This window comes from Canis lupus, chromosome 2, assembly GCF_003254725.2.
Source record: "Canis lupus dingo isolate Sandy chromosome 2, ASM325472v2, whole genome shotgun sequence".
NCBI classification, from domain to species: domain Eukaryota; kingdom Metazoa; phylum Chordata; class Mammalia; order Carnivora; family Canidae; genus Canis; species Canis lupus.
In genome coordinates, this window is record NC_064244.1 from 502,204 (window position 1) to 521,993 (window position 19,790).

A 19,790-nucleotide genomic window follows, 5' to 3' on the forward strand; every position below is an offset into this window, starting at 1 on the left:
AAAGTACAGTATTGTAGAAAGCTTATACAAAGCTATCCTATGCCTTCAAATAGTACAGAAAATGGAAAATATACAAGTAAATTCTGTTGAACCACCTGTGTTGTCTTTCTAGTAGTGAAAAACAGCTATTTGAGTAACTTCAATAGTTTCTGTCCTGTTCTTACTAGTTTAGTAAGCTAACAGCTTCTCTATTGGTAGACTGTAGCATGGCATTGTCTACAGCTTATATTTATTAAGCCAAGTTTGACACTGGAAGACTAAGTGCTTTTTCCCTTTAAAAGTTATGATTTGGCAAATTTTAGGGTAATTGTATGGTCTTAAAAAGCTTTTCATACAAATGAGAGTCCATTCACTGGAATTAATGGCCAAAAAAAAAAAAAAAAAAAAAAAGACGCTTACAGCTACTTTTTTGGTCCTAATAAATGTGATGCTTTCATATTCAGCTCTGAGACAAAGTGTAGCTTCTGAAGACATTTACTCCAATGACTGACTCTTAATATACAGTAGGTATACGAGAGTCTCCCCTCTTATTTTATTAAATGCTGTTTGTTCTGCTTCAAAAAAAAAACAATCTACAAATTCAAATTGAATAAATATGAAATATAATTTTAAAAGTTCACAACTGACCACATTAAGGTAAAGTAGCAAAATATCTAGTATACAGAAAAAAATCTTAAAAACAGACAATGAGAGTATATAGCTGGCAGTATGAACAATGGGATCTAGAACACACACAGGAAAAATGTCTGCCTTCCTTAAATTCTATACTCTGTAAATATCTTTCAGGGATAATGAGAAAATAATGACATTTTCACAGAAAGTAAAACTTGAAGAGTTTTCCAATGGAAGAGACATTTAAAGACATTTTAAAGCATAAGGAATCTCATCTCAGATGGCAACTCATCTGAATTACATCATGTGATGTAGGAAGACATAACATAAAGTGGTAAATATGTAAGTAATTCAATGTTGACTTTATAAAACTATATTATTTACAGTCTTTGGCATGTAAAAATATGTTTGAAGAAATTGTTCAATAAAAGATACATATAACTCAAGGGTTAGTTTGTTCTTTTATATTATTAAGGAAGAAGTTTTGCCTTGATTAAAATTTTTCTTTACCATAATGTCACCCAGAAGGCAAATAGCAGATCCTGATTTCCATAACCACAAAAAAAAAAAAATCAAGAATTAGGGAACAAAAATAGCTATGGGAAAGCTCAGGAATTCACTTAAGAAACTTCAGCAACACAGCAAAACAAAAAAAAACCTAAGAATAACTGCACAAAGTGCAGTTATAGAAAAGCTAAATTTGACTGCATCCCACAAGCCCACATTGCTCAGAGCCAAGAGTGAACTCCCCATCCAGAAAGGATTCCCCTCACTGTGAAAGGGAGACCAGGATCAACATCTTCCCCTACCATTTGGGACACTTCACTAAGGATCTGCTTTGGTTTCACCCCATCTAGAGACCAGTAGTACTGAGATGTATAGACCGGGAGAGGAAGAAAAAAAGAAAAGCAAGGGCTATCAGTACAAGCCAAACATCACAAGCGACCAGTTCCCAATGACCTGCTTTGCAGAGGACCCTGGTAATTTTTGCCATCAAAGAAACCAACAACCCGCAGAGCTGCTACTGTAGATCATCTTCAGATTTCTTTGATATTTCATACCATAGCTACTTGCCTTTAAAAACTCCAGATGCAGAGACTGTCTTTCTTCCAGTGGATAGTCTTTCCTACTTTATCGAATATTAGTTGACCATAAAGTTCAGGGTCCACTTCTGGGTTCTCTATTCTGTTCCATTGATCTATGTGTCTGTTTTTGTGCCAGTACCACACTGTCTTGATAACCACAGCTTTGTAGTACAACCTGAAATCTGGCATTGTGATACCCCCAGATATGGTTTTCTTTTTTAAAATTCCCCTGGCTATTCGGGGTCTTTTCTGATTCCACACAAATCTTAAAATAATTTGTTCTAACTCTCTGAAGAAAGTCCATGGTATTTTGAAATGGTGCTGGGAAAATTGGACATCCACATGCAGAAGAATGAAACTAGACCACTCTCTTGCACCATACACAAAGATAAATTCAAAACGGATGAAAGACCTAAATGTGAGACAAGATTCCATCAAAATCCTAGAGGAGAACACAGGCAACACCCTTTTTGAACTCAGCCACAGTAACTTCTTGCAAGATACATCCACGAAGGCAAAAGAAACAAAAGCAAAAATGAACTATTGGGACTTCATCAAGATAAGAAGCTTTTGCACAGCAAAGGATACAGTCAACCAAACTAAAAGACAACCTACAGAATGGGAGAAGATATTTGCAAATGACTTATCAGATAAAGGGCTAGTTTCCAAGATCTATAAATAACTTATTAAACTCAACACCAAAGAAACAAACAATCCAATCATGAAATGGGCAAAAGACATGAAGAGAAATCTCACAGAGGAAGACATAGACATGGCCAACAAGCACATGAGAAAATGCTCTGCATCACTTGCCATCAGGGAAATACAAATCAAAACCACAATGAGATCCCACCTCACACCAGTGAGAATGGGGAACATTAACAAGGCAGGAAATCACAAATGTTGGAGAGGATGCGGAGAAAAGGGAACCCTCTTGCACTGTTGGTGGGAATGTGAACTGGTGCAGCCACTCTGGAAAACTGGGTGGAGGTTCCTCAAAGAGTTAAAAATAGACCTGCCCTACAACCCAGCAATTGCACTGCTGGGGATTTACCCCAAAGATTCAGATGCAATGAAACGCCGGGACACCTGCACCCCAATGTTTCTAGCAGCAATGTCCACAATAGCCAAACTGTGGAAGGAGCCTCAGTGTCCATCGAACGATGAATGGATAAAGGAGATGTGGTTTATGTATACAATGGAATATTCCTCAGCCATTAGAAATGACAAATTCCCACCATTTGCTTCGACGTGGATGGAACTGGAGGGTATTATGCTGAGTGAAATAAGTCAATCAGAGAAGGACAAACATTATATGTTCTCATTCATTTGGGGAATATAGATAATAGTGAAAAGGAATATAAGGGAAGGGAGAAGAAATGTGTGGGAAATATCAGAAAGGGAGACAGAACATGAAGACTCCTAACTCTGGGAAACGAACTAGGGGTGGTGGAAGGGGAGGAGGGCGGGGGGTGGAGTGAGTAGGGGACGGGCACTGAGGGGGGCACTTGACGGGATGAGCACTGGGTGTTATTCTGTATGTTGGTAAATTGAACACCAATAAAAAATAAATTTATTATTTAAAAAAAATAAAATAAAAACTCCAGATGCTGAGTACCTCCACTATCCCTGGCACTCTGTCCCATACTGGTAACCGGCCCAGGGCTCTGCAACTGTCCAAGGACAGAATGACAACTTAGATCTCCCCAGCTGACCTGTAGCACTGGGCCAGTGCTTGGGTCTAGTCTTTCCAACTGTGCACCTGCCCTTGGCAGGCCTGACTCCCATGACCATCCTCTTCTGCCAGTGTGCATCCTGTGGTGAGATCCTATAACCAAGGAAGCACACATCAACAGTCCAGGCCCCCAAAGCTACTTATGAGCTCTGAGGCATGGCCCTACTCCTATCACTGGCCTTCATTACTAGGCTTATCTAAAGCTAGCCCCTCCAGTTGTATACTTACAAGAACCCAGCATGACTGCAAAACTGGCCTCCACTGCAGAGCTGTACCAGAGGAAACCCTGCAGCCATGGGAGTGCATACCCATGGCCAGAGGCCCTGCAGATACCAGTAGGCCTGCGGTTGGCCCTGACCCTTGCTGCTGGACCCAGCTTCCACCTATCAAGACTGTATCATGAAGAAATAGAAAATCTGAGCAGATCAATAGTATGCATAAAATTGAATCAGTAATCAAAAATTTCCCAAAACAGAAAAGCCCAGAATCAGATGGCTTCACATATGAATTCTACCAAATACTTAAAGAAAAATTAACTTTAATTCTCAAACTAAAATATATCAACTAAAATGCTTCTGCACAACAAGGAAACAATGAAAAAAGTGAACAGGTAACTATACATTGGGAGAAAATATTTGCAAAACAAATATCTGATTAGGGGTTAATATCCAAAATATAAAAAGAACTCATTCAATTCAATAACAAAATAATAATAATAATAATAATAATAATAATAACCTATTTAAAAACTGGGGAAAGGAATTGAATACAAATTTTTCCAAAGAAGACATACAAATGGCTTACAGGTAATCACTAATCTTCAAGGAAATGTAAATCAAAACCACTGAGGGTTGCCTCGGTGGCTCAGTGATTGAGCAAGCCTGTCTTTGGCCCAGGGCGTGATCAGAAGTCAGGGGATTAAGTCCCACATCGGGCTCCCTGCATGGAGCCTACTTCTCTGAGATCTATGTCTTTGCTTCTTTCTCTGTCTCTCACGAATAAATAAATAAAATCTTTAACAACAACAGCAACAAACCCACAATGAGATGTCATCTCACATCTGTTGTAACAACTATTGTCAAAAAAAATCAAGAGATAGTAAATACTGGCAAGTATGTGCAGGAAAGTGAACTCTGGTGCACTGAGGTAGGAATGTAAATTGGTATAGTCACTGTGGAAAACAGTATAGTGCTTCCTTAAAATATTAAAAATAGAAATACCAAACGATCTAGTAATTCTACTTCTAGCTATATATCCAAGGGAAATTAAAACACCCTGTCAAAGAGCTATTTGCTCTTCCATGTTCACTGTAGCATTATTCACAATAGCCAAGACATGGAAACAACTTAAGCATGCATTAATGGATATAGATGATAGATAGATAGATGATAGATAGATAGATAGATAGATAGATAGATAGATAGATAATAACTAGGTGATATAATTCAACAAGAAATGAAGGAAATAATATCATTGCAACATGGATAGTCCTCTTTAAGATCATTAACATAAGTAAAATAATTAAGACAGAGAAAGACAAATGCTATATGATCTCATTTATATGAAGATTCTATAAACACTGAACTCAAAGAAATAAAGAGTAGAATGGTCATTACCAGAGTTGAGGAATGGGGGAAATTGGGAAATGCTGATCAAATGGTACAACTTTCAGTTTTAAGACAAGTAAGTTATGGGGAATCTAAGGTACAGTATGGTTGTAATTTAGGAAATAATTACTAATCCTCTTAGAATTACAATTTTAATTTTAAAAACCTACGGAAGGGAGATTGAGAATATATATTAAAACATCCAAAGGAATAAGAAAGTATGTATAAATCACCTGGAAGGAAAGAAAATGAAAGAAAATATAGAATAAGTGACATAAATGGCAAGAGCAAAATAAAAATGTTTACTTAAGCTGTAGTTAAAAATAGCTAAGTATTAATAAAAGATAGAATATCTAAAGCAAATGTGTGCTGTTCAAAAGTGTATAAGATGTGAAGATACACAAGTAAAAGTTAAACAGTGGAAGGGGCAGGGCATTCTTATTTTAATATCAACAACTAATTTTGTTTATTTTCTATTAAAGATTTTTATTTATTTATTCATGAGAGACACAGAGACTGAGAGGCAGAGACACAGGAAGAGGGATAAGCAGGCTCCATGCAGGAAGCCTGATGTGGGACTTGATCCTGGGACTCCAGGATCACACCCTGGGCCGAAAACAGGTGCTTAAGCAGGAGTCCCAACAATTAATTTTAAAATAATCATTTCAGAAATTAAGATGATTCTCAATGATAAATGATACAATGGTTTTATCATGTAATAATGATGATAACCATAAAATGATAATGACAAAATGTTTTCAAAAAGAAATTATTTTAAATTTGTATGCATGTAATGACAGAAATAATGTACAATTAGACAAACTTTAAGGCAAATATATAAATCAGCAACAATAATAAGAGATTGTAGCAATTTCCTCAGGAATTAGTAAGACAATAAGAAAATAGGAGCCAATGGAAGATTTAAACATCATGGTTGACAAACATTCTTTTGTCAGCCTTTATGGAATATTGCAGCCAGTAATTAAAGAATATTCTTTTTAAGCACAAGCAGAAATGTTACAAAAATCAGTCATGTCCTGAGCAATCAAGAAAACCTGAACAAATTTCAAATTCTTGTGCCAATGGTATTCTTTAACCAAAAATAATTCTGCTACAAATAGATAACTAAATTGTTGCTAGAAAATCTCCATATGTTTGAATACACAGCAATGAAAATGAGCAAACTACCTCTATGTACAATATAGATAAATCTTTAAATCTTAAAAACCTAATATTAATTAAAAGAAGTTAGATATATAAAAAGGAATTCAATAATTAAAAGGGCAAAATAGACAAAAATAAGTTCCCCCAAACACACATGATTTAGTTGGTTGGTAACTAAAGAAAAAAAGAAAAATTAATAATAATAATTTGGATGGTGGCTTACCTCTACTCTAGATGGCTGGATAAGAAAGATGCTGGGGGTTTCTAGGTTACTGCTGTTCCATATATTAACCGAAGTAAGAATTACAAGGGTATTCTCTTTAAAGTTATTTATTAAGGCACACATAAATATTTATTTATATCTGTATGTACAGAGATCATCTCTGTATATAATAATCCAAAAGTTTATTTATTTATTTATTTATTTATTTATTTATTTATTTATTTATTTAGGCAGAGAGAGAGAGCATGTGAATAGGGGGAGGGCAGAGGGAATGGAATCTTTCCAGTAAACTCCCCACTGAATGAGAAGCCTGACACAGGGCTTGATCTCACAACCCATGAGATTATGACATCAGCCAAAAGTAGGAGTTGGATGCTTAACCTCTGAGCCACCAAGGCACACATTTGATTCAAAAGATTATTTATTTATTTATTTATTTATTTATTTATTTTTTAAAATACAATTATTTTCTATGCTGATTCTACCAAAGACTTAATAGCTACACAATTTACTATTAGTCAGAAATGATCTTTGTGCTATACGATTTTTAAAATTTTAGTGTCTTCTAACACTATTTATTTCTCATCCATGTCATTGAATATGAGTTAGTGGCAGAATGGGCAGTTACTCAGTTTCAGCTTCTACAATTTGAGGTTCCACTAGTTTTAATGGGAATCCACCACTGAATCACCTCTGTTCAGCATTCAAACTAGCATTCAATCCTGTATATGAGAGAGAATATATAGGATTGTGAGGAAAATTATGTGTCTGTACTTCACTTTAACCCTACATTCTACTGGCCAACACTAAATCACATGGCCCCATCTTTAATTTAAAAAACAAAGGAGTCCGGGAAATGTATAAATTGTGCCTAGGCAGAAGAGGGGGACAATTTGTGAACATCCACCTAGTTTCCATCACAATTGAACAATCTCTGCCATACTTTTAATTCTGAGGGAAATGATTTCCATCCTCTATACAAAGAATTATATCCAAAGATACTTCACAACCACTAATGACATCTATTTATACTTTTTCAAAAGAGAGATCTCGGGGGCAGGGCAAGATGGCATAGGAGTAGGATCCCCAAGTCACCTGTCCCAACCAACTTACCTAGATAACTTTCAAATCATCCTGAAAACCTACAAATTCGACCTGAGATTTAAAGAGAGAACAACTGGAACGCTATAGAGAGAAGGTTTTTCACTTCTAACAAGGTAGGAAGGCAGAAAACAACAGCAACAACAACAAAAACAAAAAACAAGAAGTGGAGAAGGAGCCCCCACTAGGAGCTGCTCTAAGACTGGGTGGCGAGTCTCCAGGACAGGAAAACCCAGTGCTGGAGAAGCAGGAACTTTAAAAATCCGCACCAGATTATTCCCGGATGGAAAGGCGCTCAGCATGAAACTCGGGCAGAATTGCAGGAAGGGCAGTAGTAGAGCCTCCAGTTTCCCGGAGTCACTAATAGAGGAAGTGCACCGGGGGAGGCACATCACAGACTGTGGGCTGATAACGATAAAGGGTTAGAGCACACACCCGGTGGAGCCTGGGGAGAAGCCAGTGAACGGGCAGGGGCTCCAGAAGGAGGGGTGTGTGCCCTGCTGCCTTCGGGAGACACAGCCCCAGGAGCCCGATTCCAGCAGCACAGGCCCCGGATCCCAGGGTGCTGGGCAGACACAGCTGGTGACCCAGCACTCCCCCCGGGACTGGTGGAGGCGGGGAGGGTATAGGACAGCAAAGACTCACTTTCTGCCGGGCACACTGCAGGCTGTGCAGATCAGCACCTTCCACCTCCGGAGCATCCAGGCCAGTGCTGACTGGGTAGTTACTGGGGGGAGCTGTCTCCAGAGCTAGAGACCTGGCCGCCGTCAGTATTGTTGTCCCACCTTGTGACTGGAATGGAGTGGGGCCACCAGAGAACAAGGGCCTCACAGGACAAATAGCTCCCACTGAGCCCTGCACCTGTCAGGGGATGGGGCATCTCCCCCATGTACACACACCTCAGAATCAAAACAGCAGGCCCCTCCCCCAGAATCAGCTAAGAGAAGGAGGGAAGAACAAGTTCTTGACTGAGCAGTGCTGGAAAGCTCTAGGGGAAGTCGAGAGATTTACAGTATATAGAACAAGAGGGTACCCATCCTTTTTTTTCCCCTTCCTTTTTCTAGTACAACTCATTTTTATATCAGTCTGTAAATTTCCATTTTTTTTTCTCTTTTCCCACTCAACTACAATATTTTACCACCTCCTCATTTTTAAGATTCTTCTTTTTGACTTTCATATTTCTACAATTACAGGTCCTAGATATATTTTCCACTTCTAGATTCCCTTCAACATACTCAACTTAATTTTGGGAGATATACAAGATATGTTTTGTTTGTTTGTTTGTTTTGTGTTTTTTGTTTTCTCTGTCTCATTTTAATCTACAATGGTGGAAGTTAATACCTTCTAAATCATGACCAGTATGCACCCAGAACTGAGTGGTATACCATGCTGGTTCATTCTGTGAGATTCCTCATTCCCATTCTGCCCACCTCTTTTATCTCATTTATGTTTTGGTGGTCAATGTTGGGGCCCTCTACAAATATTTCTGGCTTATATAAATTTGGAACTGAGCATCTTCTAAAATACAGAACTTAATATACTGAGAAACAAGAGGATCATCTTCTAGAAGCCTCAGGTAAACTACATTCTCCCTCCACTACAACTTCTTCACCACCATCCCCCAATACCCCCCTTTTTTGTCTCCTTTTTTTTTTCTTTTTTCTTATTGTTTTCTTTTCATTTTTTTCTCTTCTTCTTTAGGACACCCAGATTTTATTTTTTACTACTTTGTTTTAAAATTTATTTTCACTTTAGTGATTCCTTTGTTTAATTTCATTCTGACACTTGTTTTCAATTTCTGGTCTCCGACCTCAGCAGAATTATCTAGAGTGAAATTTATTTAGGTTGTGGTTGACATTCTTGATGCAGCGCACTCAAACAGCTACTCTGCACTGAGTAAAATGACTAGAAAGAACTCACCACGAAAGAAACAATCAGAAACAGTCCTCTCTCCCACAGAGTTACAGAATTTGGATTACAATTCGATGTCAGAAAACCAATGGAGAAGCACAATTATAAAGCTACTGATGGCTCTGGAAAAAAAGCATAAAGGATTCAAGAGACTTCATGACTGCAGAATTGAGATCTAAACAGGCTGAACTTAAAAATCAATTAAATGAGATGCAATCCAAACTAGAAGTCCTAAAACGAGGGTTAATGAGGTAGAAGAGTGAGTGACATAGAAGGCAAGTTGATGGCAATGAAGGAAGCTGAAGAAAAAAGGGAAAAACAATTAAAAGATCACGAGGAAAGGTTAAGGGAAATGAATGACAGCCTTCAAAGGGAAAATCTATGTTTAATTGGGACTCCAGAGGGCATGGAAGGGGACAGAGAACCAGAGAGTGTATTTGAACAAATCATAGCTGAGAACTTCTCTAACTTGGGGAGGGAAACAAGCATTCAGATACAGGAGATAGATTTCCCCCCCCTAAAATCAATAAAGTCATTCAACACCCTGACACTTAATGGTGAAACTTGCAAATTCCAAAGATAAAGAGAAGATTCTTAAAGCAGCAAGAGACAAGAAATCCCTAAACTTTATGGGGAGAAGCATTAGATTAACAGCAGACCTCTCCACAGAGACCTGGCAGGCTGGAAAGGGCTGGGCAGGATATATTCAGGGTCCTAAATGAGAAGAACAGGCAGCCAAGAATACTCTATCCAGCAAGGCTCTCATTCAGAATAGAAGGAGAGATAAAGAGCTTCCAAGATAGGCAAAAACTGAAAGAATATGTGACCACCAAACCAGCTCTGCAAAATATTAAGGGGAATTCTGTAAAAGAAAGAGGACATCCAAAGAAATAATCCACAAAAACAGGGACTGAATAGGTATTATGATGACACTATTCATATTTTTCAATAGTAACTCTGAATGTGAATGGACTTAATGATCCCATCAAAAGACGCAGAGTTTCACACCAGATAAAAAAGCAAGACCCATCTATTGCTGTCTATAAGAGACTCACTTGAGACATAAGGACACCTACGGCCTAAAAACGAAAGGTTGGAGAACCATTTGCCATTCAATTGGTCCTCAAAAGAAAGCAGGGGTAGCAATCCTCATATCAGATAAATTAAAGTTTATCACAAAGACTCTAGTAAGAGATGAAGAGAGACACTATATCATACTTAAATGGTCTATCCAACAAGAGGATCTAACAATCATGAATATTTATGCCCCTAATGTGGAAGCTGCCAAGTATATCAAGCAATTAATAACCAAAATTAAGACATACTTAGATAACAACACACTAATAGTGGGAGACTTCAACACAGACATTTTCTTGGAAATGACTTGCCAAGTATATCAAGCAATTAATACCAAAATTAAGACATACTTAGATAACAACACACTAATAGTGGGAGACTTCAACACAGACATTTTCTGGAAATTCTAAGCACAACATCTCCAAAGAAACAAGAGCTTTAAATGATACACTGGACCAGATGGATATCACAGATATTTACAGAACTTTACATCCAAACACAACTGAATACACATTCTTCTCAAGTACACATGGAACTTTCTCCATAATAGACCATATTCTGTGTCACAAATCAGGTCTAAGCTGATACCAATAGGTTGGGATTGTCCCCTATATATTTTCAGACCATAATGCTTTGAAACTAGAACTAAATCACAAGAAGAAATTTGGAAGAAATTCAAACACATGGAGATTAAAGACCATCCTGCTAAAAGATGAAAGGATCAAACTGGAATTTAGAGAAGAATTAAAAAGATGCATTGAAACAAATGAGGATACAACCGTTCAAAATCTTTGGGATACAGCAAAAGCAGTCCTAAGAGGGAAATGCATCGCAATACAAGCATCCCTCAAAAAACTGGAATAAACTCACATACAGAAGCTAACTTTGCACCTAAAGGAACTGGAGAAAGAACAGCAAATAAAACCTACATCCAGCAGAAGAAGAGAGTTAATAAAGATTCTAGCAGAACTCAATGAAATAGAAACCAGAAGAATTATAGAACAGATCAACAAACCAGGAGTTTGTTCTTTGAATGAATTAATAAGATAGATATTAGCCAGCCTTATTAAAATCAAAAGAGAAAAGACACAATATAATAAAATCATGAATGAGAAAGGAGAGATCACAACCAATACCAAGGAAATAGAAAAGATTTTAAAACATATTATGAGCAGCTATACGTCAATAAATTAGACAATCTAGAATAAATGGGTGTATATCTGAAAAACCACAAACTACCAAAACTGGAACAGGAAGAAATAGAAAACCTGAACAGGCCAGTAACCAGGGAGGAAATTGAACATCCCAACACAAACGTCCAGGGCCAGATGGCTTCCCGGGGGGAAATCTATCAAACGATTAAGAAGAAATAATACCTATTCTATTAAAGCTGTTCCAAAATATAGAAAGTGATGGAATACTTCCAAACTAACTTTAAGAGACCAGCATCACCTTAACTCCAAAAAAGGAGAATTATAGACCAATATCCCTGATGAACACAGATGCAAAATTATCAACAAGATACTAGCCAATAGGATCCAGCAGTACATTAAGAAGATTATTCATCATGACCAAGTAGGATTTATCACTGGGGTGCAAAGCTGGTTCAACACGTGTAAAGCAATCAATGTTCTCATATCAACAAGAGAAAAACAGGAACCATATGATCCTCTCAACAGATACAGAGATAGCATTTGACAAAATACAGCATCCATTCCTGATCAAAACTCTTCAAAAAAAAAAAAAAAACTCTTCAGAGTGTAGGGATAGAGGGAACATTCCTCAGCATCTTAAAAGCCATCTACAAAAAGCTCACAGCAAATATCATTCTCAATGGGGAAGCACTGGGAGCCTTTCCCCTAAGATCAGGAACAAGACAGGGATGTCCACTCTCACCACTGCTATTCAACATAGTACTAGAAGTCCTAGCTCAGCAATCAGACCACAAAAAGAAATAAAAGGCATTCAAATTGGCAAAGAACTCTCCCTCTTCACCGATGACATGATACTCTACATAGAAAACCCAAAAGTCTCCACCCCAAGATTGCTAGAACTCATACAGCAATTTGGTAGCGTTGCAGGATACAAAATCAATGCCCAGAAATCAGTGGCATTTCTATACACTAACAATGAGACTAAAAAAAGAGAAATTAAGGAGTCAATCCCATTTTCAATTGCACCCAAAAGCATAAGGTACCTAGGAATAACCTAAACAAAGAGGTAAAGGATCTATACCCTAAAAACTACTGAACACTTCTGAATGAACACTTAGGAAGACACAAACAGATGGAAAAATATTCCATGCTCATGGATTGAAAGAATTAATATTGTGAAAATGTCAATGTTACCCAGTGCAATTTACACGTTTAATGCACTCCCTATCAAAATACCATGGACTTTCTTCAGAGAGTTGGAACAAATTATCTTAAGGTTTGTGTGGAATCAGAAAAGACCCCGAGTAGCCAGAGGAATATTGAATAACAAAACCAGAGCCGGGGGGATCACAATGCCAATTTCAGGTTGTACTACAAAGCTGTGGTCATCAAGACAGTGTGGTCCTGGCACAAAAACTGACACATAGAGCAATGGAACAGAATAGAGAACCCAGAAATGGGCCTTCAACAATATGGTCGACTAATATTTGACAAAGCAGGAAAGACTATCCACTGGGAAAAGGACAGTCTCTTTAATAAATGGTGCTGGGAAAATTGGACAGCCACGTGCAGAAGAATGAAACTAGACCATTCCTTTACACCATACACAAAGATAAACTCAAAATGGATGAAAGATCTAAATGTGAGACAAGAATCCTTCAAAATCCTAGAGGAGAACACAGGCAACACCCTTTTTGAACTCAGCCACAGTAACTTCTTGCAAGATACATCCATGAAGGCAAAAGAGACAAAAGCAAAAATGAACTATTGGGACTTCATCAAGATAAAAATCTTCTGCACAGCAAAAGAAACAGTCAACAAAACTAAAAGACAACCTACAGAATGGGAGAAGATATTTGCAAGTGACCTATCAGATAAAGGGCTAGTATCCAAGATCTATCTATAGAGAACTTATTAAACTCAACACCCAAGACACAAGCAATCCAATCATGAAATGGGCAAAAGACTTGAACAGAAATTCACGCAGGAAGACATAGACATGGCCAACAAGCACATGCGAAAATGCTCCGCATCACTTGCCATCAGGGAAATACAAATCAAAACCACAATGAGATACCACTTCACACCAGTGAGAATAGTAAAAATTAAGAAGACAGGAAACAACAAATGTTGGAGAGGATGTGGAGAAAGGGGAACCCTCTTGTACTGTTGGTGGGAATGTGAAATGGTGCAGTCACTATGGAAAACTGTGTAGAGGTTCCTCAAAGAGTTAAAAATAGAACTACCCTATGACCCATCAATTCCACTGTTGGCGATTTACCTCAAATATACAGATGCAGTGAAACAGCAGGACACCTGCACCCCAATGTTTATAGCAGCAATGCAGTAATAGCCAAACTGTTTAAGGAGTCTCAGTGTCCATCAAAAGATGAATGGATAAAGAAGATATGGTCTATATATACAATGGAATATTACTCAGCCATTAGAAACGACAAATATCCACAATTTGCTTCAATGTGGATAGAACTGAAGGGTATTATGCTGAGTGAAATAAGTCAATCAGAGAAGGACAATCACTATATGGTCTCATTCCTTTGGGGAATATAAAAAATAGTGAAAGGGAATAAAAGGGAAAGGAGAGAAAAATGAGTGGGAAATATCGGTAAGGGTGATAGAACAGGAGAGTTTCCTAAGTCTAGGAAACAAACAAGGGGTAGTGGAAAAGGAGGTGGGCGGGGAGATGGAGTGATTGGTTGATGGTCACTGGGGGGGCACTTGATGCGATGAGCACTGGGTGTTATGCTATATGTTGGCAAATTGAACTCCACTAAAAAATATATACAAAAAAAAAGATTTGATTGTAAGAATGCTGAATCCTCTTATATGTACACTAATTAAAACACCTATGTTATTACTTTGTTGTTAACCTTTCATAATTATAATAGTATATGCTAATTTATAATAATTACAACTTGGAATGGAAATCAATTAATATATATTTAGAATTACTTCACAACCACTTATGACATCTACTTCTACTCTTTCAAAAGAATAAGACCATGCTAAGAGTTTAAAAAGAAATCCACACAATCATCATAAATCATTACAAAGAATTGGTGATTTTCCTATGTAGTACTTTTGTATAGTTTAATATTCATTCCATCTGTTATTTTAGCACTTGTCCCTGAGCCAACACTTATAAATTTGTTCTTTTTAATAGGTTTATATGGTAACTTAGAATCACAGTTGATCTTAAACATTGCTTCCACAAAAGAGACTCCAAAAGAAATGAGCAAAGTGATGATTCTTCGTTTCTAATGCCTTCAGATCATAGGAATATACTCAAACTATATAAAACTGGCCAAGTATAGATTTTAAGTGGATGATTCTTCTCATCTCTGAGTGTCAGTGTTTTGAAAGAGGGGTCTTAACAATTACAGAAATTGACTCAAACTGAAGTACAAATCAAATTATTAATGACGGTAAGTTGAGAATAACTCAATTGAATTGGACTGCCCTTTTCCTTTAAAATCTTCAAAAATGGAAGGTAAAGAGCCAAAGGAATTAGTAGCATTTTTAATGTTTTATAAAAATATGTTAAAATATCAACCTTGACTTAAAAATGTGCTTTTGAAACACCATTCCCAGATTAATAAAATAATTTTTTGAAAATTTTTTTAGATTTTATTTATTTATTCATGAGAGACACTGAGAGAAGCAGAGACATAGTCTGAGGGAGAAGCAGCCTCCCTGCAGGGAGCCAGATGGAGAACTCAATCCCAGGACCCCAGAATCGTGACCTGACCAGTTAGACAAGAGAAGGAGACAGAGGAATACATCCCAAATGAAGGAATAGGATGAACCTCAGCAAGAGAGCTAAGTGAAACAGAGATAAGTAATATGCTTGGTAGATAATTTAAAGTAATGATCATAAAGATCCCCAGCAGACTTGAGCAAGGAGTAGAGATGCATAACAGTAGCATTAAAACAATGCCAGAAGGAGAAGAGAAAGAAATGGAGACAGAAAATTTATTTGAAGAAATAATAGCCAAAAACTTCCTGAATCTGGGGAAGGAAACAAAAATCCAGATCTAGGAGGCACAGAGATCTCCCAAAAATATAAACCCAAGGAGTTCCACACCAGAACACATAGCAATTGAAATGGCAAAAAGTAGTAATAAAGATAAAGTTTTAAAAGCAGAAAGATAAAACAATTATATACAAGGAAAATCCCATAAGACTATAAGTTGATTTTTTTAGCAGAAACTTTGCATGTCAGAAGGGTATAGCATGATATATTCGAAGTGCTAAAAGAAAAAAAAAACACTTGCAGTCAAAATTACTCTGTCAAGCAAGCCTATCATTCAGAATAGAATGAAAGATAAGAATTTCACAAAGAAAAGTTAAAGGAATTCACAAGCAATAAACCACCCTTTTAAGAAATGCCCAAGACTTTTGTGAGTAGGAAGGAAGAACATCAACAGGAGTAAGAAAAGTAGGGAAGCACAAATGTAGTAAAATTAAGTATATCTATAAACATCAATAAAGGGATTCACAAAATAAAAGGAGGCAATATATGACTTCATATTTCTAAAACATGGGGGGGGGTGTGGAGTAAAAATTTAGTGCTTTTATTTATTTAAGAATATTTTGTTTATTTCAGAAAGAGAGAGAAAGAGACAGAGAGAACATGAGCAGGGAAGAAAGGCAGAAGGAGAGGGAGAAGCAGATCCCTGTTCAGCAGGGCTCATTCCCAGGACCTAAGGATCATGACCTGAGCTGAAGACAGATGCTTAACTTATTGAGCCATCCAAGAACACCCAGTGCTTTAGATTGGATTCAAACTTAAGCAATCATCAATTTAAAATACACTGCTATATGCATAAGGTACTATATTAAACCTAATGGTAACCATAAATCAAAACTAGTAATAGATATGCAAAATAAATAAATAAATAAATAAATAAATAATAAATAAATAAATAGAAATCCAAGTATACCAAAGAAACAAGCAAACCATGAGAGATCAGGATAAGAAAACAGAGAAAAACGGCAAAAACATCCATAAAAGAAGTAACAAAATGATAATAAGTACATACCTATCAATAATTTCTTTGAATGTAAGTGAACTAAATGTTCCAATAAAAAAATATAGGGTGATAGAATGAATGAAAAAGCAAGATCCATCTAGAAAATACCTAGAGGAGACTCACTTCAGACCTAAAGACACATGCAGACTAAAAGGGAAGAGTAGGAAAGCACTTATCATGCAAATGGAAGTGAAAAGGAAGCTGGGATCATAAATACTGATATGATACAAAATAAACTATAAAACAAAGACTGTAACAAAAGACAAAGAAAGAAACAATAATCATAAAAGGATTATTATAAATAATAAAGGATTATTATAAATCCTCTCTCTGTGTGTCTCTGATGAATAAAATAAATAAAATCTTAAAAAAAAAAACAAAAACGCAATGGCCCTAAATCTTAGGGATACAGTAAAAATCCTTTTAAGAGGGAAGTTTTTAGCAATACAGGTCTATCTCATGAATAAAGAAAAATCTCAAATAACCTAGCATTACACCTGAAGCAGCTGGAAAAAATAAGAACAAACAAAGCCCCAAACAAATAAAAGGATAGAAATAATAAAGATAACTTCACAGGTATGTTTTACCAAACTTTATTTATTTTTTTTAAGAATTTATTTATTTATTCATGAGAGACAGAGAGGGAAAGAGAGAGAGAGAGAGAGAGAGGCAGAGACACAGGTAGAGGGAGAAGCAGGCTCCATGCAGGGAGCCCGATGTGGGACTCCATCGGGGGGCCTCAGGATCACGCCTTGGGCCAAAGGCAAGCACCAAACCGCTGGGCCACCGGGGCTACCCTGTTTTACCAAACTTTAAAGAGGAGTTAATGCCTATTCTTTTTCAAACTATTCCAAAAAATAAAAGAGGACGGACAACTTCCAAATTCATTATATAAGGCCAGCATTACCCTGATACCAAAAACAGATAAAGACACTACAAAAAGGGAGTATTATAGATGCATATCTTCAATGAACATAGATGCTAAAAATATCAAGAAAATATTAGCAAACAGAATCCAACAAAACAGTAAAAAATATTATCCACCATGATAAAGTAGGACTAATTCTTGGATGCATATGTCATTCAGTATTCACAAATCAATCAACATGATACATCACATCAACAAAAGAAAGTATATAAACTACATAATAATTTCAATACAGGCAGAAAAAAAACATTTGATAAAGTACAACAGATACTCATCATAAAAACCTCAATAAAATAGATTTAGAGGAAACATACCTGAGCATAATAAGTGCAATGTATGAAAAATGCACAAGTAGCATCGTACTCAATGGTGAACTTTACCCCTAAGGTAAGAAAGAAGATAATGATGCCCACTCTCACCACTTTTATTCAGTATAGTACTGGAAAAGCTAGCCACAGCAATCAGACAACAGAAAGAAATAAAAGGCATCCAAATAAGTAAAGAAGAAGTAAAACTTTCACTATTTGCAGATGAAATGACATTACATATAGAAAACCTTAAAGAGTTCACCTAAAAAATACTAGACTGACAAATGAATTCTGTAAGATTGCAAAATACAAAAATCAAAATACAGAAATCCATTGCATTTCTATAGCCTAATAATGAAGTAGTAGAAAGATAAATTAAGAAAACAGTCCCATTTACAATTGAATAAACTTAACCAAAGAGGAAAAAAACTTGTAATCCAAAAACCATAAAACATTGATGAAAGAAATTTAAGACAATACAAAGAAATGGAGAGACATTCATTCCATGCTCATAAATTAGGGGAAAATGGTGTTAAAACATCCATCCTACCCAAAATAATTTATAGATGTAATACAATACCCATCAAAATACCAAAATTTTTTCACAAAACTAGAGTGAATAATTCTAAAATTTGTATAGGTCTACAAAAGACCTCAAATAGCCTAGGCAATTTTGAAAAAGAAGAGCAATACTGAAGGTTTTACAATCCCAGGTTTCAAGATATACAAAAAAGCTACATTAATCAAAACAATATGGTACTGGCACAAAAATAGCTCAATGCAACAACATAGAGAATGTATAAATAAACGCAATACATAGGGTCAATTAATCTATGGCAAAAGAGGCAAGAACATGCAATTGGAACAAGATAGTCTCTTCAACAAATGATTGTAAGAAAACTGGACAGCTACATACAAAATAATGAAAGTGGACCATTTTCTTATACCACATACAAGAAGCTCAAAATAAATAAAGACTTAAAGGTGAGTTCTGAAACCAGAAAAATCCTGGAAGAGAGCACAGGCAGTAATTACTCTGACACTGGCCCTAGCAACATTTTTTTCTAGATATGTCTTCTAACACAAGGGAAACAGAAGAAAAAATAAACTATTAGGACTTAATAAAAATAAAAAGCTTCTTTACAGTGAAGGAAACAATCAGCAAACAAAAAGGCAATCTACTGAATAGAAGAATATATTTGCAAATGATATAGCTGGGGTTAGTATCCAAAATATATGAAGAACTTACACAACTCAACACCAAAAAACCACAAATATTTCACTTAAAATATGATCAGAAGACATGAACATACATTTTTTTAAATAAGACATACAGATGGCATGAAGAAATATTCAACATCATTCAGCATCAGGGAAATGGAAACCAAACCACAATGAGATACCACCTCACACCTGTCAGAATGGCTAAAATAAAAAACACAAGAAATTACAAGTGTTGGCAAGGATGTGAAGAAAAAAGAAGCATTGTGTGCTATTGTTGGGAGTGCAGAATGTTGCAGCTATTGTGGAAAACAGCATGGATTTTTCTCCAAAAGTTAAAAACAGAAATACTATATTGTCCTGTAATTCCACTGTTGAGTATTTACTCAAAGAATATCAATACTTATTGGAGAGGATATAAGCATCCCTATGTTTGTTACAGTGTACAATATTCAAATTTTGGAAGCAACCCAAGTGTCAATCCACAGGTGAATGGACAAAGAAGAAGTGGTATATATATACAATGGAAAATTACTCAGCCATAAAAGAGAATGAAATCTTTGCCATTTGCAACAGCATGGATGGATCTAGAGAGTATAATGTTAAGTCGCTC